Source organism: Episyrphus balteatus, chromosome 3, assembly GCF_945859705.1.
Source record: "Episyrphus balteatus chromosome 3, idEpiBalt1.1, whole genome shotgun sequence".
NCBI classification, from domain to species: Eukaryota; Metazoa; Arthropoda; class Insecta; order Diptera; family Syrphidae; genus Episyrphus; species Episyrphus balteatus.
In genome coordinates, this window is record NC_079136.1 from 90,431,694 (window position 1) to 90,457,139 (window position 25,446).

The window sequence follows — 25,446 nt, forward strand, 5'->3', positions numbered from 1 at the left end:
TTTTTTTATATTTAAAAAAAAAAAAGAAGAAACTTTTTTTGTTTTGAAGATTTTTTTTTTACTATTTTTGAAGTGAGTTGAACTCCGAACGAATACCCTAAACATTTTCTTTTGTTTATCCTTTTTGTATAAAAGCACAAATTAATACAAATTTATATAAAATACATACATTTTCCAATATGCCACCGAAACAACAAATACCAACTCGCAATACGCGAAAAGCTAATGGTGAAGGGGATGAACACAATACATCTCGAATTAACCCAACGGGTAACACAAATGGTTCACAAGATACAGGTGAAACCTTACCTTCCGGTTCGCGTCAGGCAAACCTTTCGCAAGATGAAAAGCTCAAGGGATACATTGAAAATATAGTAACCGCAGCCATAGGATTAACTAGGGCTGAAGATCTTAAGACACGTAGTGAAGAATATGAAGCCGAAAGATTAAAAATTAACCAAGAAATAGGTAGAACTATTCGTGAAGAGCTAAGAGCTTTGAATATACCTCGTCGTAGTGTTGAGGATGAACAATTATCTTTAGATAACATCACTTTAAACGATAGTCAGATTTCAAATCTAAATAGAGGTCAAAGTGTTGAACGCAATAATCAAGACTTAAATCCGAACCAAGTTCCAAATCAAGTTCCAAATCAAGTTCCAAATCAAATTCCGAATCTAGAGCAAAGCCAAAATAGAAATCAAAATATTCCTTTGGGTGAAGCACCTGAAAGTACCCGACAAGACGTTGAAAATTTTCAACAATTCATGAACCAACTTGATAATTTGAATCTAAACGCCGCAGGTTCAAGTGATCGATTGTCAAATCCAAGGTCAACTCAACCTTTAGATTTCAAGAAATGGCATCTGAAATTCGACAATAAGAAGGTTTCTGTCGAAGATTTTCTTTTTCGACTTAACCGTCTTAAAGTATCTTACAACGTTTCGTGGGATGACATATTCCTACATTTTCACATTTTCATCGCAGGTGAAGTAGAGACCTGGTTTTGGATTTATTCTAAATCTAATCCTGGTGCAACCTGGCGTCATTTAGAGCTAGCGCTCGTTGAACACTTTAAAAAACTTGAAACTGATACAGAAATATCAAGAAAGATGTTTGATCGTCGACAAGGTCCGATAGAAACTTTTGACGAATTTTACCTTGACATATTGCGATTGAATTCCACAATGCAAAAGCCAAAAGGTTCTCAAGAGATGATTGATCTCATTAAGCAAAATGTCAAGAGAAAAATGGGAGAACTGTTAATTACATTTCAGGCAAAAAATTTGTCGGAAATGGTTCACGTTTGTCGTACTATCGAGAAACGCATAAGTCAGTACGATAGCTTGCGAAGTAAAACGTTTCCGGTCTCGAACACTCACACAAAACCAAAAGTGAGCGAGATAGATTCGCAGAGCGCAGATGATCAAGCTGATGAAGCTAACGAAGCTGAAGAAGCTGTAGAAGCTTTTACACAGCCAAGAAAACCAATTTCATACTTTTGCTATAACTGCAAAACTAAAGGTCATTCATATAAACGGTGCCCAATTGAACAAAGGCATTTATTTTGTTATGATTGTGGGTTGGAAAACACTACTTCCGTTAAATGTCCAAGGTGTTCGGGAAACCAGAACCAGGGCAAACCAACCGGGAAGTTCTGCCCTCCACAATCGAACCCGGAACAAAAACCTTTGTAGATAGTTCAAATACACTTTCCATTACAAACCAATCAGATTTTTCAAACCCATCAGATTTAACAAACTCACCAGATTTAACCAACGAAAACATAGATCCAAATTCTAAAATTGATATTCTTAAAAGGCCAACTGAAGGATTCGATGTTATTACAGATGTTAAGAAAGAAGAATCATCTCCGAAGATAGATCAAAAACATCCTACATTGCATGAGCGTTTAAACCATTATTATCAAGTTCGAGATCGCATATTTAATACGCCTTCAAAAAGTGTGGTTAAACTTAGAGATAGATTCAAAGAGAAACGCAAAATACATAAAGCTATATCTGCGACCAAACTTTGTAACTCCGTTGATCCAAGACCATACGCTAGTGTTACTATTTTTGGCAAAAAAATGCTAGGTCTATTAGACAGTGGAGCTAGTATTAGCTGTTTAGGAGCAGGATGCATGGACTTAGTTAAAGCAGAAGGTGTTTCTTTTAGATCTTTCAATTCGAAAGTAAAAACGGCTAGTGGTCAGAACCAACCCATCATCGGTGAACTTTCCACTACAGTAACATACAAGGGAATTTCAAAACAAATCTTACTTTATTTAGTACCCTCGTTAGAACAACCCTTATATTTAGGAGTGAATTTTTGGCGTTCATTCGAAATCGCGCCACAGATTATTTCAGAAATTTCTACAACAGATAGTTTTCGCGATTCAAATGCTCACGAACTATCTGCAGAACATTCACAACAACTTCAAAATGTTATAAGCTTGTTTCCAAGCGCAGCAAAATTTGGCCTTGGTAAAACAATGCTCGAGGAACACACAATAAATACAGGCGATGCTGAGCCCGTGAAACAACGTTTCTACCCGGTTTCACCAGCGGTACAGGCCAAGATGTATGAAGAGTTGGATAGGATGCTCGCTCTAGGAGTCATCGAAGAGAGTCAGAGTGCTTGGAGCTCTCCTATGGTATTGGTTCAAAAGCCAGGGAAAAATCGGCTATGCCTCGACTCAAGAAAAGTAAACCAAGTAACTAAAAAAGATGCCTATCCACTCCATCATGTTGACGGCTTGCTTAGCCGCCAGACAGACACACATTTTATATCAACAGTGGATTTAAAGGATGCGTTCTGGCAAATACCGCTGGATAAAACGTCAAGGGAGAAGACCGCGTTTACCGTGCCAGGCAGAGCATTGTATCAATTCACGGTTATGCCCTTTGGTCTCTGCAACGCTGCACAACGGCTTTGTAGACTCATGGACAAAGTGGTTCCGCATGAATTGAGACAGAGTATCTACGTTTATCTGGATGATCTGTTGGTAGTTTCGTCGACATTTGAAGAGCATATCGCAATTTTAGCTAAGCTTGCAAAGCTATTAAAAGATGCAGGATTGACTATAAATTTGACAAAATCCAAATTTTGTTTTAAAGAACTAAAGTTCTTAGGATTTATCATAGGGGGTGGATGTATACGTACAGATCCAGATAAGGTATCTGCCATTAGAGACTTTCCCATTCCAAAAACTTCGAAACAGGTACGACGATTTTTAGGTTTATCTGGGTGGTACAGACGATTCGTCAACAACTATTCGTCTCTAGCTTCTCCGCTTTCAGATACTCTTAAAAAGGGCAAAACTTTTAATTTCACGCCAGAAGCTGTAAAAGCGTTTGAGGAACTCAAACAAGCTTTAACTTCGGCACCCATATTAATAAACCCAGATTTCCAAAAACCTTTTACGATATTGTGCGATGCGTCTACGACTGGTGTAGGTAGTGTCTTATGTCAGGAAGACGAAGATGGAGTCGAAAGACCCATATATTATTTTTCTCACAAGCTAACATCAGCACAACGTAACTACAGCATAACAGAGTTAGAATGCCTAGCAGCAGTTCTAGGAGTCGAAAAATTTAGATCCTACGTGGAAGGTCAAGAATTCAAAATCGTAACCGATCATGCTAGTTTACGTTGGCTGATGAGCCAAAAAGACCTAAACGGAAGATTAGCTCGTTGGAGTCTCCGACTTCAAAGATTCACATTTACAATCGAGCACAGAAAAGGTACACAAAATGTGGTTCCCGATGCGCTTTCGCGTATCTATAGTGTCGATGAGATTGCGCAGTTGAAAAATAATACTCTTTCTTCTGATGTTTTACACATTGATTTAACAGATCCAGGCTTTAAGTCTGATGAATATAAAAGTTTAATTCAAACCGTTGAAAACAATCAAAACCAGCTACCTGATATACGAGTGTCAGATGGTTATGTCTATAAGAAAACTAAACCTTGCACAGGTGATCCTATCGAGGATGATTGTGTTTGGAAGATATGGATACCATCCATTCTAACAAATAATTTGATCAAATTAGCACATGAGCCACCAAAAGCATCTCATGGGGGGATTAACAAAACTCTATATCGTTTACGTGACCGTTTTTACTGGCCTAATATGGCGGCTCAAGTAAAAGCATTCGTAGGAGAGTGTAGTATATGTAAAACTTCAAAAGCCCCAAATACCATCCTTAGACCACCGATGGGACAAGCTTTTGTAGTTGATAGGCCATTCCAACATGTTTACGTTGACTTTTTAGGTCCATACCCTAGATCAAAGAAAGGCAACACCCATATCATTGTTTGTTTGGACCAGCTTTCTAAATTCGTGCTTGTCAAAGCCTTAAGAAAAGCAACAGGTGAAACAGCTATAAGATTTTTAGAAGATGAAGTTTTTTCAATCTTTGGAGTGCCGGAATCTTTACTTTCCGACAACGGTAAGCAATTTATTGGTAAGGAATTTACAAAATTTTTAACAACCTACGGAACAAAGCATATAAGAACTGCAGCATATGCACCACAATCAAATGCAAGCGAGCGTGTTAACCGGTCAATACTAGCTGCTATTCGATCGTATATAGGCAAAGACCAAACTAATTGGGATCAACACTTAGTGTCCATCGTTAGCTCGTTACGTTCAACTATTCATTCGGCAATAGGTATGTCGCCTCATGAAGCTCTCTTTGGCCAAAGCAAAATTGAGCATGGATCAGTCTATGAATTACTTAGAAAGCTTAAAAACTTAAACAATCCAGAATTTTCTATACTACCCAAATCTGCAAAAATGAATATCATTCATAAAAGAATCAAAGACTCTTTAGCACACGCACATACCATTTATGAAAAAAATTACAACCTCAGGAGTAAGGGTCAGCTTTACAAGGTAGGGCAAAAAGTTTTCAAAAGAAACTTTATCTTGAGTGATAAAACAAAAAATAGGAACGCGAAGCTTTGCCCAAAGTTTGTGCCGGCAATAGTCAAAAGCATCGTAGGTAACAGCTTATATGAGCTAACCGACCTTAATGGCAATATCTTAGGTGTAGTACATGCCAAGGACATTCGTCAGTAGCCTAACAACGTCAGCAAACCAAAACATTTATATTTTCATTTTTCATAACACATAAGTGGCATTTTCTTTCCCATTTCCGGTATAAGAACACCATAAATGTAAAAGTTGTGTATGGGCCACTGTCTCACAAGAAATTTTTTTTTAATACTTACTACTCGCCTTTATTATCATCTACAACATTCATGTGCATTGAACTTTGCCATTCAATGTTTCGTTAAGTTTTGATTCGATATCAAATAATGGTTATCGTTTCAATTCCTAATTGTACCATGCAACCATGCTGCATATGACATAGCTTAGAAACTTCCTTTTCCACCTAGACAGCCAACCAGTGAAGACCTGTGATCGCAAACGCCAAAAACGATCTGTGAAAATTGTGCGCAATTATATACCGAATACTATTAATAACATAATAAGCGAGATAAATTATATCTATTTATTTGATATAAGCAAAAGGAATTTTAAATCAAAAATTCGTGTCCGTAAGTCCGTCTGTGTCAAAAGCTTTGATAGGAAAGCGCCTCATAATTCCGATTCTGGGAGAATCAGGAGTGATAATTCGTAACCACGAAGTTACGCAGAAGTTTTTAGAGTTTTTTATCTAAAAGGTAATTGGTCAAACGAAGTTTGTGCTTTCACAACGTGACATTTTTGTTTTGTTTTTTTTTTTTTTAAGCCAGGAATACTTTTTGTTAGCCTATACAAGTCCGTCTGTGTCTTGGCCCGTGGCCACCACACACCGCCTTTGCTTGGGGCTACACAAAAACGCCAAAACCGGCAATCAAAAACCAACCTAAATCCAGTCACAAAGTCAGGAAGAATCTGTAGGAATCCTAACAAGATCGCTATAGATTTAATATGTATATATAAGAGAATATATATATAAAGAAGAGCACGTGCATTCGAAATCGCACATAAGTTCCATAAAACTTTTGAAAGGTAATTATCTGGTTAAGTTTAGTTTTGTCGATAGGTATGAACATGTTTTTTTTTTTATTTTTGTGCTATAGGAACGTAGTTGTTTTGTATTCGATACTCAAGTTCATAAAAACCACCTGCTGGCTGGTGCCTGCGAACTTGTCACCGAGTCAAGTGTGACGTCATCGACGCACATTGGGCCAGCCAGCAACACTGAAAAACTCAAGTATAGGAGCTTGAAAGGGGATCGGAGCTTCAACTCATCCATATATTTTTTGGGGTATCGTACCTCAATGCACGTCCGAAGCCGCTGTACACATTTGAAATTTGAATGCGTGTACTATAAAATCTATGTGTACCCACTACATATATGTACAAAGAAAACCTACGTACCTATTTATATACTTACCTGCTGGGTATATATCTACCTAATACCTACGTTCAATAACGAGCAATTGGCTCCTAACCTCACCTAACTATCATCATCTGCATCATCATAAGAAAACAACAAAGGTCATCGAAGACTGGACATCGACTAATCTAAATCGACTCGAGATCTAGTTTTAAGTACTTAAACTCATTTTTTTTTATAAAGAAAGCTCTCTCGTCGTTACTCACTCAAAAGTTAAGTATAAATGCCAACATAGATTTTGATCACTTTCACATGCATATGTTATAAACTTAATTTTTTTTACACTTAGCAAAAAGCGTATAAGAGTTTATAAAGAAACTCCATATCAGCATCTTACCACCAACAAGTTGTGCGCACCGCTTCGCTGGAGGAGAGATTCGGGTGAGTCCTAACCAATTTTACTATATTAGAGATTTTGTTGATAACACATGAATGCTAGAGCTAGTGATCATAAATGAGACAATAAATTGAGCAAGGTCAGTTATGTGACATTTTTTTTTTTTACTTAAAGTTTAAAGAGTCGAATTATAAACAAACGAGTGCATTACGCAGTGAAGTTTATGACTAATTGTTTAAAAGCTTACTCACAAATCGAAGAGAGTGATATCGAAGAGCTATTTTTTTTTTATTTGCTTTAATGATATTTACCTATATATATTGAATTTAACTCGAAACTATCATGAGAGTAAAATTTTACAACAGGTCAATGAACCTTACATTCTAATATTACATATTATGAGCTTTTGAATTTAAGTTTCTATTTAACTAATTTTTTTTTTAATAACTATAAATCCTGAATGAATTAAGAGTGATTTAATTCTCTATATCAAATTTTGAATTGATTTAAATGAACTATGATTACATAAAAACATGAATGAACCTTCTTTATATATTTAATTCTACATTTATATACTTTTTGAATAAACCATGTTAGATTTAATATGATATCATGCGTGTTATTGACATACATAATGTCATTTGAATAGATTTTTGGTAAGTAAGCTTAGGAAAGGGGAATGCTTAAGGATAGTATAGACGGTGGAGAAATGAGTAGTCAGGGTTAAATTTAACCGGACTTCAAATTAGGGGTTGTTGCAAAGAATGTTGAGTGGCGCAATAACCATGGGGTTTTCGCCTAGTGTGGAAACCAATGGGAGGGTCACACTCAGGAGCTGGGACCATCTTTTAGCTCCCAATAAAGATAAAGAGAGTTGTTTGATTTGGTAATAATAAGCAAGGCATTTTCAGTTAGTTATATTTTAGGCACGTTTAAAGTAAACGGCAGTCCAGTGGCGGGTGCAAGATCCCACCCCACCGACGAGCAAGCCTATTGGCCGATTCCGCTAGCGTGCCTACCCGCACTCCGCTGGCTGGACAACCTAGTCCATATTCCTTGAGGGACTTTGAGGATCCTGTGGTTCAGAGGAAACCTAGGAAGTTAGCTTAACATCGCTTTTTATGGACTAGGAACAGCATTACCGTCACAACCATTATGGTCCATTGCCCTCTTCTATCCGCAACACCAAGAAACATGTGTTTTTAATTGTAGATGGATTTTCAAAATATTCAAAATTATACCCAGTTAAATCAACCAGCACTAGGGAGGTAATTAAGTGTTTAGAGTCTTATTTTTCAAGCTACAGTAAGCCGTTACGTATTGTGTCTGACCGTGGAAGCTGTTTCACATCAGAGGAGTTTTCTGATTTTTGTAAAAATAATTGCGTGCAACACATTAAAATAGCGACTAGCTCTCCACAGTCAAATGGTCAGGTCGAGCGTATAAACAGGAGCTTAACTCCGATGCTGGCTAAAGAAAGTGAGTTAGATCCAAGTGCTTGGACAAAGCACTTAAGCAAAGTAGAATTTGCTCTGAACAATTTTCAGAGCAAAAGTACAGGTTTTACACCAAGCATGTTGCTTTTTGGAATACGGCAGAGGGGTGATATTAACGATAATATTCGTGAATATCTTGAAAAATATGTTTGTGTGGATGAAGCTAGAGACTTAGATTCAATCCGAGAGCAAGCAGCTGAAAAGACTGTTCGTAGCCAGGAAGCTAACAAAGTTTATTTTGACAAACATCACAAACAGCCCTTCCAATATAAAGTAGGTGACTTCGTCATGATAAAAAATGTTATTAATACACCCGGAGTAAATAAAAAGCTATTGGCAAAATATAAAGGGCCATATCAAATTATAAAAGCACTTCCAAATGACAGATATCTAATTAAGGACTTAGACAATTTGCAGATATCAAGGACACAGTATGAGGGGGTTGCATCCCCTGAAAATATGAAGCCATACGTAGTCGAATAAATAAGTTAAACGTATCAATGTGCAATATTTTTCAATTCGTTTAAATGAACTAAAATATTTTTATGTACGAAATCAAATGTTCAAATTTTGTATTTTATCTTATTGATTGTTTAATTTATGTATATATATTTTATATTTATGTATAGTATATTTTATACTATTCGAAAAATAATCTATAAACTATAGAATCTGTTATGTATGTTTTACAATATGAATCTTATATTTTGAATTACGCTGTAAAATTAATTGAATCGAGGTCGATTTATTTCTAAAGAGGGTGGAGTTGTAAGAAATAAAAGTAAATCAATCACTTAATTATATGAACACCCTATATTTCTGAGCTATGATTATATTATTGATGTCATTTACTCTCTCGATATGTTAAAAACGTTAACTTGTTATAATCCCTAAATCGAACGATCATTGTTACAGCTTTGTATGTTATCATTATCTATGTACATAAGTGAATGCATATACGATGCGAACCTAATTGTAAAGTATTATATCATTGAAGTTTTAGTTGCAATAAAGCGTTTTAAGTCGAAGCATCTTGTCTTGTGGTCTTATTATTTTGGTCGCCTCTCCACTCCGTGCCCCTTACATAGTCCAAAACTTATAGAAAATACATTTTTGTGCTCTGTGAGTCGATATCCTTCGCATACAATTCAATTGGAGTTGAAAAATTCACAATTGAAGAAAATCACATTTCAAAATCTTTAAATCGTCATATCTCGTTAACCGAGCGTCTAAATAGGTCAAAACTTGCAAAATTCAAAATTCTCTAAAAACAAAACTACAAGTCCAAAACTTATAGAAAATACATTTTTGTGTTCTGCGAGTCGATATCCTTCGCATACAATTCAATTGGAGTTGAAAAATTCACAATTGAAGAAAATCACATTTCAAAATCTTTAAATCGTCATATCTCGTTAACCGAGCGTCTAAATAGGTCAAAACTTGCAAAATTCAAAATTCTCTAAAAACAAAAGTACAAGTCCAAAACTTATAGAAAATACATTTTTGTGCTCTGTGAGTCGATATCCTTCGCATACAATTCAATTGGAGTTGAAAAATTCACAATTGAAGAAAATCACATTTCAAAATCTTTAAATCGTCATATCTCGTTAACCGAGCGTCTAAATAGGTCAAAACTTGCAAAATTCAAAATTCTCTAAAAACAAAACTACAAGTCCAAAACTTATAGAAAATACATTTTTGTGCTCTGTTAGTCGATATCCTTCGCATACAATTCAATTAGAGTTGAAAAATTCACAATTGAAGAAAATCACATTTCAAAATCTTTAAATCGTCATATCTCGTTAACCGAGCGTCTAAATAGGTCAAAACTTGCAAAATTCAAAATTCTCTAAAAACAAAACTACAAGTCCAAAACTTATAGAAAATACATTTTTGTGCTCTGTGAGTCGATATCCTTCGCATACAATTCAATTGGAGTTGAAAAATTCACAATTGAAGAAAATCACATTTCAAAATCTTTAAATCGTCATATCTCGTTAACCGAGCGTCTAAATAGGTCAAAACTTGCAAAATTCAAAATTCTCTAAAAACAAAACTACAAGTCCAAAACTTATAGAAAATACATTTTTGTGCTCTGTGAGTCGATATCCTTCGCATACAATTCAATTGGAGTTGAAAATTCACAATTGAAGAAAATCACATTTCAAAATCTTTAAATCGTCATATCTCGTTAACCGAGCGTCTAAATAGGTCAAAACTTGCAAAATTCAAAATTCTCTAAAAACAAAACTACAAGTCCAAAACTTATAGAAAATACATTTTTGTGCTCTGTGAGTCGATATCCTTCGCATACAATTCAATTGGAGTTGAAAAATTCACAATTGAAGAAAATCACATTTCAAAATCTACAAGTCCAAAACTTATAGAAAATACATTTTTGTGCTCTGCGAGTCGATATCCTTCGCATACAATTCAATTGGAGTTGAAAAATTCACAATTGAAGAAAATCACATTTCAAAATCTTTAAATCGTCATATCTCGTTAACCGAGCGTCTAAATAGGTCAAAACTTGCAAAATTCAAAATTCTCTAAAAACAAAACTACAAGTCCAAAACTTATAGAAAATACATTTTTGTGCTCTGTGAGTCGATATCCTTCGCATACAATTCAATTGGAGTTGAAAAATTCACAATTGAAGAAAATCACATTTCAAAATCTTTAAATCGTCATATCTCGTTAACCGAGCGTCTAAATAGGTCAAAACTTGCAAAATTCAAAATTCTCTAAAAACAAAACTACTAGTCCAAAACTTATAGAAAATACATTTTTGTGTTCTGCGAGTCGATATCCTTCGCATACAATTCAATTGGAGTTGAAAAATTCACAATTGAAGAAAATCACATTTCAAAATCTTTAAATCGTCATATCTCGTTAACCGAGCGTCTAAATAGGTCAAAACTTGCAAAATTCAAAATTCTCTAAAAACAAAACTACAAGTCCAAAACTTATAGAAAATACATTTTTGTGCTCTGTGAGTCGATATCCTTCGCATACAATTCAATTGGAGTTGAAAAATTCACAATTGAAGAAAATCACATTTCAAAATCTTTAAATCGTCATATCTCGTTAACCGAGCGTCTAAATAGGTCAAAACTTGCAAAATTCAAAATTCTCTAAAAACAAAACTACAAGTCCAAAACTTATAGAAAATACATTTTTGTGTTCTGCGAGTCGATATCCTTCGCATACAATTCAATTGGAGTTGAAAAATTCACAATTGAAGAAAATCACATTTCAAAATCTTTAAATCGTCATATCTCGTTAACCGAGCGTCTAAATAGGTCAAAACTTGCAAAATTCAAAATTCTCTAAAAACAAAACTACAAGTCCAAAACTTATAGAAAATACATTTTTGTGCTCTGTGAGTCGATATCCTTCGCATACAATTCAATTGGAGTTGAAAAATTCACAATTGAAGAAAATCACATTTCAAAATCTTTAAATCGTCATATCTCGTTAACCGAGCGTCTAAATAGGTCAAAACTTGCAAAATTCAAAATTCTCTAAAAACAAAAGTACAAGTCCAAAACTTATAGAAAATACATTTTTGTGCTCTGTGAGTCGATATCCTTCGCATACAATTCAATTAGAGTTGAAAAATTCACAATTGAAGAAAATCACATTTCAAAATCTTTAAATCGTCATATCTCGTTAACCGAGCGTCTAAATAGGTCAAAACTTGCAAAATTCAAAATTCTCTAAAAACAAAACTACAAGTCCAAAACTTATAGAAAATACATTTTTGTGCTCTGTGAGTCGATATCCTTCGCATACAATTCAATTGGAGTTGAAAATTCACAATTGAAGAAAATCACATTTCAAAATCTTTAAATCGTCATATCTCGTTAACCGAGCGTCTAAATAGGTCAAAACTTGCAAAATTCAAAATTCTCTAAAAACAAAACTACTAGTCCAAAACTTATAGAAAATACATTTTTGTGCTCTGTGAGTCGATATCCTTCGCATTCAATTCAATTGGAGTTGAAAATTCACAATTGAAGAAAATCACATTTCAAAATCTTTAAATCGTCATATCTCGTTAACCGAGCGTCTAAATAGGTCAAAACTTGCAAAATTCAAAATTCTCTAAAAACAAAACTACTAGTCCAAAACTTATAGAAAATACATTTTTGTGCTCTGTGAGTCGATATCCTTCGCATACAATTCAATTGGAGTTGAAAAATTCACAATTGAAGAAAATCACATTTCAAAATCTTTAAATCGTCATATCTCGTTAACCGAGCGTCTAAATAGGTCAAAACTTGCAAAATTCAAAATTCTCTAAAAACAAAACTACTAGTCCAAAACTTATAGAAAATACATTTTTGTGCTCTGTGAGTCGATATCCTTCGCATACAATTCAATTGGAGTTGAAAAATTCACAATTGAAGAAAATCGCATGTCAAAATCTTTAAATCGTCATATCTCGTTAACCGAGCGTCTAAATAGGTCAAAACTTGCAAAATTCAAAATTCTCTAAAAACAAAACTACAAGTCCAAAACTTATAGAAAATACATTTTTGTGCTCTGTGAGTCGATATCCTTCGCATACAATTCAATTGGAGTTGAAAAATTCATAATTGAAGAAAATCACATTTCAAAATCTTTAAATCGTCAAATCTCGTTAACCGAGCGTCTAAATAGGTCAAAACTTGCAAAATTCAAAATTCTCTAAAAACAAAACTACAAGTCCAAAACTTATAGAAAATACATTTTTGTGCTCTGTGAGTCGATATCCTTCGCATACAATTCAATTAGAGTTGAAAAATTCACAATTGAAGAAAATCACATTTCAAAATCTTTAAATCGTCATATCTCGTTAACCGAGCGTCTAAATAGGTCAAAACTTGCAAAATTCAAAATTCTCTAAAAACAAAACTACAAGTCCAAAACTTATAGAAAATACATTTTTGTGCTCTGTGAGTCGATATCCTTCGCATACAATTCAATTGGAGTTGAAAAATTCACAATTTAAGAAAATCACATTTCAAAATCTTTAAATCGTCATATCTCGTTAACCGACCGTCTAAATAGGTCAAAACTTGCAAAATTCAAAATTCTCTAAAAACAAAACTACTAGTCCAAAACTTATAGAAAATACATTTTTGTGCTCTGTGAGTCGATATCCTTCGCATACAATTCAATTGGAGTTGAAAATTCACAATTGAAGAAAATCACATTTCAAAATCTTTAAATCGTCATATCTCGTTAACCGAGCGTCTAAATAGGTCAAAATTTGCAAAATTCTCTAAAAACAAAACTACTAGTCCAAAACTTATAGAAAATAAATTTTTGTGCTCTGTGAGTCGATATCCTTCGCATACAATTCAATTGGAGTTGAAAAAATCACAATTGAAGAAAATCACATTTCAAAATCTTTAAATCGTCATATCTCGTTAACCGAGCGTCTAAATAGGTCAAAACTTGCAAAATTCAAAATTCTCTAAAAACAAAACTACTAGTCCAAAACTTATAGAAAATACATTTTTGTGCTCTGTGAGTCGATATCCTTCGCATACAATTCAATTGGAGTTGAAAAATTCACGTTTCTAGAAAATCACTTTTAAAAATGTTTAAATCGTCATATCTCGTTAACCGAGCGTCTAAACACATCAAAACTTGCAAAATTCAAAATTCTCTAAAAACAAAACTACAAGTCCAAAACTTATAGAAAATACATTTTTGTGCTCTGTGAGTCAATATCCTTCGCATACAATTCAATTGGAGTTGAAAAATTCACGTTTGGAGAAAATCACTTTTAAAAATGTTCAAATCGTCATATCTCGTTAACCGAGCGTCTAAACACATCAAAACTTGCAAAATTCAAAATTCTCTAAAAACAAAACTACAAGTCCAAAACTTATAGAAAATACATTTTTGTGCTCTGTGAGTCGATATCCTTCGCATACAATTCAATTGGAGTTGAAAAATTCACAATTTAAGAAAATCACATTTCAAAATCTTTAAATCGTCATATCTCGTTAACCGACCGTCTAAATAGGTCAAAACTTGCAAAATTCAAAATTCTCTAAAAACAAAACTACTAGTCCAAAACTTATAGAAAATACATTTTTGTGCTCTGTGAGTCGATATCCTTCGCATACAATTCAATTGGAGTTGAAAATTCACAATTGAAGAAAATCACATTTCAAAATCTTTAAATCGTCATATCTCGTTAACCGAGCGTCTAAATAGGTCAAAATTTGCAAAATTCTCTAAAAACAAAACTACTAGTCCAAAACTTATAGAAAATACATTTTTGTGCTCTGTGAGTCGATATCCTTCGCATACAATTCAATTGGAGTTGAAAAATTCACAATTGAAGAAAATCGCATGTCAAAATCTTTAAATCGTCATATCTCGTTAACCGAGCGTCTAAATAGGTCAAAACTTGCAAAATTCAAAATTCTCTAAAAACAAAACTACAAGTCCAAAACTTATAGAAAATACATTTTTGTGCTCTGTGAGTCGATATCCTTCGCATACAATTCAATTGGAGTTGAAAAATTCATAATTGAAGAAAATCACATTTCAAAATCTTTAAATCGTCAAATCTCGTTAACCGAGCGTCTAAATAGGTCAAAACTTGCAAAATTCAAAATTCTCTAAAAACAAAACTACAAGTCCAAAACTTATAGAAAATACATTTTTGTGCTCTGTGAGTCGATATCCTTCGCATACAATTCAATTAGAGTTGAAAAATTCACAATTGAAGAAAATCACATTTCAAAATCTTTAAATCGTCATATCTCGTTAACCGAGCGTCTAAATAGGTCAAAACTTGCAAAATTCAAAATTCTCTAAAAACAAAACTACAAGTCCAAAACTTATAGAAAATACATTTTTGTGCTCTGTGAGTCGATATCCTTCGCATACAATTCAATTGGAGTTGAAAAATTCATAATTGAAGAAAATCACATTTCAAAATCTTTAAATCGTCAAATCTCGTTAACCGAGCGTCTAAATAGGTCAAAACTTGCAAAATTCAAAATTCTCTAAAAACAAAACTACTAGTCCAAAACTTATAGAAAATACATTTTTGTGCTCTGTGAGTCGATATCCTTCGCATACAATTCAATTAGAGTTGAAAAATTCACAATTGAAGAAAATCACATTTCAAAATCTTTAAATCGTCATATCTCGTTAACCGAGCGTCTAAATAGGTCAAAACTTGCAAAATTCAAAATTCTCTAAAAACAAAACTACTAGTCCAAAACTTATAGAAAATACATTTTTGTGCTCTGTGAGTCGATATCCTTCGCATACAATTCAATTGGAGTTGAAAAATTCACAATTGAAGAAAATCGCATGTCAAAATCTTTAAATCGTCATATCTCGTTAACCGAGCGTCTAAATAGGTCAAAACTTGCAAAATTCAAAATTCTCTAAAAACAAAACTACAAGTCCAAAACTTATAGAAAATACATTTTTGTGCTCTGTGAGTCGATATCCTTCGCATACAATTCAATTGGAGTTGAAAAATTCATAATTGAAGAAAATCACATTTCAAAATCTTTAAATCGTCAAATCTCGTTAACCGAGCGTCTAAATAGGTCAAAACTTGCAAAATTCAAAATTCTCTAAAAACAAAACTACAAGTCCAAAACTTATAGAAAATACATTTTTGTGCTCTGTGAGTCGATATCCTTCGCATACAATTCAATTAGAGTTGAAAAATTCACAATTGAAGAAAATCACATTTCAAAATCTTTAAATCGTCATATCTCGTTAACCGAGCGTCTAAATAGGTCAAAACTTGCAAAATTCAAAATTCTCTAAAAACAAAACTACTAGTCCAAAACTTATAGAAAATACATTTTTGTGCTCTGTGAGTCGATATCCTTCGCATACAATTCAATTGGAGTTGAAAATTCACAATTGAAGAAAATCACATTTCAAAATCTTTAAATCGTCATATCTCGTTAACCGAGCGTCTAAATAGGTCAAAACTTGCAAAATTCAAAATTCTCTAAAAACAAAACTACTAGTCCAAAACTTATAGAAAATACATTTTTGTGCTCTGTGAGTCGATATCCTTCGCATACAATTCAATTGGAGTTGAAAATTCACAATTGAAGAAAATCACATTTCAAAATCTTTAAATCGTCAAATCTCGTTAACCGAGCGTCTAAATAGGTCAAAACTTGCAAAATTCAAAATTCTCTAAAAACAAAACTACTAGTCCAAAACTTATAGAAAATACATTTTTGTGCTCTGTGAGTCGATATCCTTCGCATACAATTCAATTGGAGTTGAAAAATTCATAATTGAAGAAAATCACATTTCAAAATCTTTAAATCGTCAAATCTCGTTAACCGAGCGTCTAAATAGGTCAAAACTTGCAAAATTCAAAATTCTCTAAAAACAAAACTACTAGTCCAAAACTTATAGAAAATACATTTTTGTGCTCTGTGAGTCGATATCCTTCGCATACAATTCAATTGGAGTTGAAAAATTCACAATTGAAGAAAATCACATTTCAAAATCTTTAAATCGTCATATCTCGTTAACCGAGCGTCTAAATAGGTCAAAACTTGCAAAATTCAAAATTCTCTAAAAACAAAACTACTAGTCCAAAACTTATAGAAAATACATTTTTGTGCTCTGTGAGTCGATATCCTTCGCATACAATTCAATTGGAGTTGAAAAATTCACAATTAAAGAAAATCACATTTCAAAATTTTTAAATAGTCATATCTCGTTAACCGAGCGTCTAAATAGGTCAAAACTTGCAAAATTCAAAATTCTCTAAAAACAAAACTACTAGTCCAAAACTTATAGAAAATACATTTTTGTGCTCTGTGAGTCGATATCCTTCGCATACAATTCAATTGGAGTTGAAAATTCACAATTGAAGAAAATCACATTTCAAAATCTTTAAATCGTCATATCTCGTTAACCGAGCGTCTAAATAGGTCAAAACTTGCAAAATTCAAAATTCTCTAAAAACAAAACTACAAGTCCAAAACTTATAGAAAATACATTTTTGTGCTCTGTGAGTCGATATCCTTCGCATACAATTCAATTGGAGTTGAAAAATTCATAATTGAAGAAAATCACATTTCAAAATCTTTAAATCGTCATATCTCGTTAACCGAGCGTCTAAATAGGTCAAAACTTGCAAAATTCAAAATTCTCTAAAAACAAAACTACAATTCCAAAACTTATAGAAAATACATTTTTGTGCTCTGTGAGTCGATATCCTTCGCATACAATTCAATTGGAGTTGAAAATTCACAATTGAAGAAAATCACATTTCAAAATCTTTAAATCGTCATATCTCGTTAACCGAGCGTCTAAATAGGTCAAAACTTGCAAAATTCAAAATTCTCTAAAAACAAAACTACTAGTCCAAAACTTATAGAAAATACATTTTTGTGCTCTGTGAGTCGATATCCTTCGCATACAATTCAATTGGAGTTGAAAAATTCACAATTGAAGAAAATCACATTTCAAAATCTTTAAATCGTCATATCTCGTTAACCGAGCGTCTAAATAGGTCAAAACTTGCAAAATTCAAAATTCTCTAAAAACAAAACTACTAGTCCAAAACTTATAGAAAATACATTTTTGTGCTCTGTGAGTCGATATCCTTCGCATACAATTCAATTGGAGTTAAAAATTCACAATTGAAGAAAATCACATTTCAAAATCTTTAAATCGTCATATCTCGTTAACCGAGCGTCTAAATAGGTCAAAACTTGCAAAATTCAAAATTCTCTAAAAACAAAACTACAAGTCCAAAACTTATAGAAAATACATTTTTGTGCTCTGTGAGTCGATATCCTTCGCATACAATTCAATTGGAGTTGAAAAATTCATAATTGAAGAAAATCACATTTCAAAATCTTTAAATCGTCATATCTCGTTAACCGAGCGTCTAAATAGGTCAAAACTTGCAAAATTCAAAATTCTCTAAAAACAAAACTACAAGTCCAAAACTTATAGAAAATACATTTTTGTGCTCTGTGAGTCGATATCCTTCGCATACAATTCAATTGGAGTTGAAAAATTCACAATTGAAGAAAATCACATTTCAAAATCTTTAAATCGTCATATCTCGTTAACCGAGCGTCTAAATAGGTCAAAACTTGCAAAATTCAAAATTCTCTAAAAACAAAACTACTAGTCCAAAACTTATAGAAAATACATTTTTGTGCTCTGTGAGTCGATATCCTTCGCATACAATTCAATTGGAGTTGAAAAATTCACAATTGAAGAAAATCACATTTCAAAATCTTTAAATCGTCATATCTCGTTAACCGAGCGTCTAAATAGGTCAAAACTTGCAAAATTCAAAATTCTCTAAAAACAAAACTACTAGTCCAAAACTTATAGAAAATACATTTTTGTGCTCTGTGAGTCGATATCCTTCGCATACAATTCAATTGGAGTTGAAAAATTCACAATTGAAGAAAATCGCATGTCAAAATCTTTAAATCGTCATATCTCGTTAACCGAGCGTCTAAATAGGTCAAAACTTGCAAAATTCAAAATTCTCTAAAAACAAAACTACTAGTCCAAAACTTATAGAAAATACATTTTTGTGCTCTGTGAGTCGATATCCTTCGCATACAATTCAATTAGAGTTGAAAAATTCACAATTGAAGAAAATCACATTTCAAAATCTTTAAATCGTCATATCTCGTTAACCGAGCGTCTAAATAGGTCAAAACTTGCAAAATTCAAAATTCTCTAAAAACAAAACTACTAGTCCAAAACTTATAGAAAATACATTTTTGTGCTCTGTGAGTCGATATCCTTCGCATACAATTCAATTGGAGTTGAAAAATTCACAATTAAAGAAAATCACATTTCAAAATCTTTAAATAGTCATATCTCGTTAACCGAGCGTCTAAATAGGTCAAAACTTGCAAAATTCAAAATTCTCTAAAAACAAAACTACTAGTCCAAAACTTATAGAAAATACATTTTTGTGCTCTGTGAGTCGATATCCTTCGCATACAATTCAATTGGAGTTGAAAAATTCACAATTGAAGAAAATCGCATGTCAAAATCTTTAAATCGTCATATCTCGTTAACCGAGCGTCTAAATAGGTCAAAACTTGCAAAATTCAAAATTCTCTAAAAACAAAACTACTAGTCCAAAACTTATAGAAAATACATTTTTGTGCTCTGTGAGTCGATATCCTTCGCATACAATTCAATTGGAGTTGAAAATTCACAATTGAAGAAAATCACATTTCAAAATCTTTAAATCGTCATATCTCGTTAACCGAGCGTCTAAATAGGTCAAAACTTGCAAAATTCAAAATTCTCTAAAAACAAAACTACAAGTCCAAAACTTATAGAAAATACATTTTTGTGCTCTGTGAGTCGATATCCTTCGCATACAATTCAATTGGAGTTGAAAAATTCATAATTGAAGAAAATCACATTTCAAAATCTTTAAATCGTCATATCTCGTTAACCGAGCGTCTAAATAGGTCAAAACTTGCAAAATTCAAAATTCTCTAAAAACAAAACTACAAGTCCAAAACTTATAGAAAATACATGCTCTGTGAGTCGATATCCTTCGCATACAATTCAATTGGAGTTGAAAAATTCACGTTTGGAGAAAATCACTTTTAAAAATGTTTAAATCGTCATATCTCGTTAACCGAGCGTCTAAATAGGTCAAAACTTGCAAAATTCAAAATTCTCTAAAAACAAAACTACAAGTCCAAAACTTATAGAAAATACATTTTTGTGCTCTGTGAGTCGATATCCTTCGCATACAATTCAATTGGAGTTGAAAAATTCACGTTTGGAGAAAATCACTTTAAAAAATGTTTAAATCGTCATATCTCGTTAACCGAGCGTCTAAACACATCAAAACTTGCAAAATTCAAAATTCTCTAAAAACAAAACTACAAGTCCAAAACTTATAGAAAATACATTTTTGTGCTCTGTGAGTCGATATCCTTCGCATACAATTCAATTAGAGTTGAAAAAATCACAATTGAAGAAAATCACATTTCAAAATCTTTAAATCGTCATATCTCGTTAACCGAGCGTCTAAATAGGTCAAAACTTGCAAAATTCAAAATTCTCTAGAAACAAAACTACTAGTCCAAAACTTATAGAAAATACATTTTTGTGCTCTGTGAGTCGATATCCTTCGCATACAATTCAATTGGAGTTGAAAAATTCACAATTGAAGAAAATCACATTTCAAAATCTTTAAATCGTCATATCTCGTTAACCGAGCGTCTAAATAGGTCAAAACTTGCAAAATTCAAAATTCTCTAAAAACAAAACTACTAGTCCAAAACTTATAGAAAATACATTTTTGTGCTCTGTGAGTCGATATCCTTCGCATACAATTCAATTGGAGTTGAAAAATTCACGTTTGGAGAAAATCACTTTTAAAAATGTTTAAATCGTCATATCTCGTTAACCGAGCGTCTAAACACATCAAAACTTTGCAAAATTCAAAATTCTCTAAAAACAAAACTACAAGTCCAAAACTTATAGAAAATACATTTTTGTGCTCTGTGAGTCGATATCCTTCGCATACAATTCAATTGGAGTTGAAAAATTCACGTTTGGAGAAAATCACTTTAAAAAATGTTTAAATCGTCATATCTCGTTAACCGAGCGTCTAAACACATCAAAAATTGCAAAATTCAAAATTCTCTAAAAACAAAACTACTAGTCCAAAACTTATAGAAAATACATTTTTGTGCTCTGTGAGTCGATATCCTTCGCATACAATTCAATTGGAGTTGAAAAATTCACAATTAAAGAAAATCACATTTCAAAATCTTTAAATAGTCATATCTCGTTAACCGAGCGTCTAAATAGGTCAAAACTTGCAAAATTCAAAATTCTCTAAAAACAAAACTACTAGTCCAAAACTTATAGAAAATACATTTTTGTGCTCTGTGAGTCGATATCCTTCGCATACAATTCAATTGGAGTTGAAAATTCACAATTGAAGAAAATCACATTTCAAAATCTTTAAATCGTCATATCTCGTTAACCGAGCGTCTAAATAGGTCAAAACTTGCAAAATTCAAAATTCTCTAAAAACAAAACTACAAGTCCAAAACTTATAGAAAATACATTTTTGTGCTCTGTGAGTCGATATCCTTCGCATACAGTTCAATTGGAGTTGAAAAATTCATAATTGAAGAAAATCACATTTCAAAATCTTCAAATCGTCATATCTCGTTAACCGAGCGTCTAAATAGGTCAAAACTTGCAAAATTCAAAATTCTCTAAAAACAAAACTACAAGTCCAAAACTTATAGAAAATACATGCTCTGTGAGTCGATATCCTTCGCATACAATTCAATTGGAGTTGAAAAATTCACGTTTGGAGAAAATCACTTTTAAAAATGTTTAAATCGTCATATCTCGTTAACCGAGCGTCTAAACACATCAAAACTTTGCAAAATTCAAAATTCTCTAAAAACAAAACTACAAGTCCAAAACTTATAGAAAATACATTTTTGTGCTCTGTGAGTCGATATCCTTCGCATACAATTCAATTGGAGTTGAAAAATTCACGTTTGGAGAAAATCACTTTAAAAAATGTTTAAATCGTCATATCTCGTTAACCGAGCGTCTAAACACATCAAAACTTGCAAAATTCAAAATTCTCTAAAAACAAAACTACTAGTCCAAAACTTATAGAAAATACATTTTTGTGCTCTGTGAGTCGATATCCTTCGCATACAATTCAATTGGAGTTGAAAAATTCACAATTAAAGAAAATCACATTTCAAAATCTTTAAATAGTCATATCTCGTTAACCGAGCGTCTAAATAGGTCAAAACTTGCAAAATTCAAAATTCTCTAAAAACAAAACTACAAGTCCAAAACTTATAGAAAATACATTTTTGTGCTCTGTGAGTCGATATCCTTCGCATACAATTCAATTGGAGTTGAAAATTCACAATTGAAGAAAATCACATTTCAAAATCTTTAAATCGTCATATCTCGTTAACCGAGCGTCTAATAGGTCAAAACTTGCAAAATTCAAAATTCTCTAAAAACAAAACTACAAGTCCAAAACTTATAGAAAATACATTTTTGTGCTCTGTGAGTCGATATCCTTCGCATACAATTCAATTGGAGTTGAAAAATTCACGTTTGGAGAAAATCACTTTTAAAAATGTTTAAATCGTCATATCTCGTTAACCGAGCGTTTAAACACATCAAAACTTTGCAAAATTCAAAATTCTCTAAAAACAAAACTACAAGTCCAAAACTTATAGAAAATACATTTTTGTGCTCTGTGAGTCGATATCCTTCGCATACAATTCAATTGGAGTTGAAAAATTCACGTTTGGAGAAAATCACTTTTAAAAATGTTTAAATCGTCATATCTCGTTAACCGAGCGTCTAAACACATCAAAACTTGCAAAATTCAAAATTCTCTAAAAACAAAACTACTAGTCCAAAACTTATAGAAAATACATTTTTGTGCTCTGTGAGTCGATATCCTTCGCATACAATTCAATTGGAGTTGAAAAATTCACAATTAAAGAAAATCACATTTCAAAATCTTTAAATAGTCATATCTCGTTAACCGAGCGTCTAAATAGGTCAAAACTTGCAAAATTCAAAATTCTCTAAAAACAAAACTACTAGTCCAAAACTTATAGAAAATACATTTTTGTGCTCTGTGAGTCGATATCCTTCGCATACAATTCAATTGGAGTTGAAAAATTCATAATTGAAGAAAATCACATTTCAAAATCTTTAAATCGTCATATCTCGTTAACCGAGCGTCTAAATAGGTCAAAACTTGCAAAATTCAAAATTCTCTAAAAACAAAACTACAAGTCCAAAACTTATAGAAAATACATGCTCTGTGAGTCGATATCCTTCGCATACAATTCAATTGGAGTTGAAAAATTCACGTTTGGAGAAAATCACTTTTAAAAATGTTTAAATCGTCATATCTCGTTAACCGAGCGTCTAAACACATCAAAACTTTGCAAAATTCAAAATTCTCTAAAAACAAAACTACAAGTCCAAAACTTATAGAAAATACATTTTTGTGCTCTGTGAGTCGATATCCTTCGCATACAATTCAATTAGAGTTGAAAAATTCACAATTGAAGAAAATCACATTTCAAAATCTTTAAATCGTCATATCTCGTTAACCGAGCGTCTAAATAGGTCAAAACTTGCAAAATTCAAAATTCTCTAAAAACAAAACTACTAGTCCAAAACTTATAGAAAATACATTTTTGTGCTCTGTGAGTCGATATCCTTCGCATACAATTCAATTGGAGTTGAAAAATTCATAATTGAAGAAAATCACATTTCAAAATCTTTAAATCGTCATATCTCGTTAACCGAGCGTCTAAATAGGTCAAAACTTGCAAAATTCAAAATTCTCTAAAAACAAAACTACTAGTCCAAAACTTATAGAAAATACATTTTTGTGCTCTGTGAGTCGATATCCTTCGCATACAATTCAATTGGAGTTGAAAACTCACAATTGAAGAAAATCACATTTCAAAATCTTTAAATCGTCATATCTCGTTAACCGAGCGTCTAAATAGGTCAAAACTTGCAAAATTCAAAATTCTCTAAAAACAAAACTACAAGTCCAAAACTTATAGAAAATACATTTTTGTGCTCTGTGAGTCGATATCCTTCGCATACAATTCAATTGGAGTTGAAAATTCACAATTGAAGAAAATCACATTTCAAAATCTTTAAATCGTCATATCTCGTTAACCGAGCGTCTAAATAGGTCAAAACTTGCAAAATTCAAAATTCTCTAAAAACAAAACTACTAGTCCAAAACTTATAGAAAATACATTTTTGTGCTCTGTGAGTCGATATCCTTCGCATACAATTCAATTGGAGTTGAAAATTCACAATTGAAGAAAATCACATTTCAAAATCTTTAAATCGTCATATCTCGTTAACCGACCGTCTAAATAGGTCAAAACTTGCAAAATTCAAAATTCTCTAAAAACAAAACTACAAGTCCAAAACTTATAGAAAATACATTTTTGTGCTCTGTGAGTCGATATCCTTCGCATACAATTCAATTGGAGTTGAAAAATTCACGTTTAGAGAAAATCACTTTTAAAAATGTTTAAATCGTCATATCTCGTTAACCGAGCGTCTAAACACATCAAAACTTTGCAAAATTCAAAATTCTCTAAAAACAAAACTACAAGTCCAAAACTTATAGAAAATACATTTTTGTGCTCTGTGAGTCGATATCCTTCGCATACAATTCAATTGGAGTTGAAAAATTCACGTTTGGAGAAAATCACTTTAAAAAATGTTTAAATCGTCATATCTCGTTAACCGAGCGTCTAAACACATCAAAACTTGCAAAATTCAAAATTCTCTAAAAACAAAACTACTAGTCCAAAACTTATAGAAAATACATTTTTGTGCTCTGTGAGTCGATATCCTTCGCATACAATTCAATTGGAGTTGAAAAATTCACAATTAAAGAAAATCACATTTCAAAATCTGTAAATAGTCATATCTCGTTAACCGAGCGTCTAAATAGGTCAAAACTTGCAAAATTCAAAATTCTCTAAAAACAAAACTACTAGTCCAAAACTTATAGAAAATACATTTTTGTGCTCTGTGAGTCGATATCCTTCGCATACAATTCAATTGGAGTTGAAAAATTCATAATTGAAGAAAATCACATTTCAAAATCTTTAAATCGTCATATCTCGTTAACCGAGCGTCTAAATAGGTCAAAACTTGCAAAATTCAAAATTCTCTAAAAACAAAACTACAAGTCCAAAACTTATAGAAAATACATGCTCTGTGAGTCGATATCCTTCGCATACAATTCAATTGGAGTTGAAAAATTCACGTTTGGAGAAAATCACTTTTAAAAATGTTTAAATCGTCATATCTCGTTAACCGAGCGTCTAAACACATCAAAACTTGCAAAATTCAAAATTCTCTAAAAACAAAACTACAAGTCCAAAACTTATAGAAAATACATTTTTGTGCTCTGTGAGTCGATATCCTTCGCATACAATTCAATTAGAGTTGAAAAATTCACAATTGAAGAAAATCACATTTCAAAATCTTTAAATCGTCATATCTCGTTAACCGAGCGTCTAAATAGGTCAAAACTTGCAAAATTCAAAATTCTCTAAAAACAAAACTACTAGTCCAAAACTTATAGAAAATACATTTTTGTGCTCTGTGAGTCGATATCCTTCGC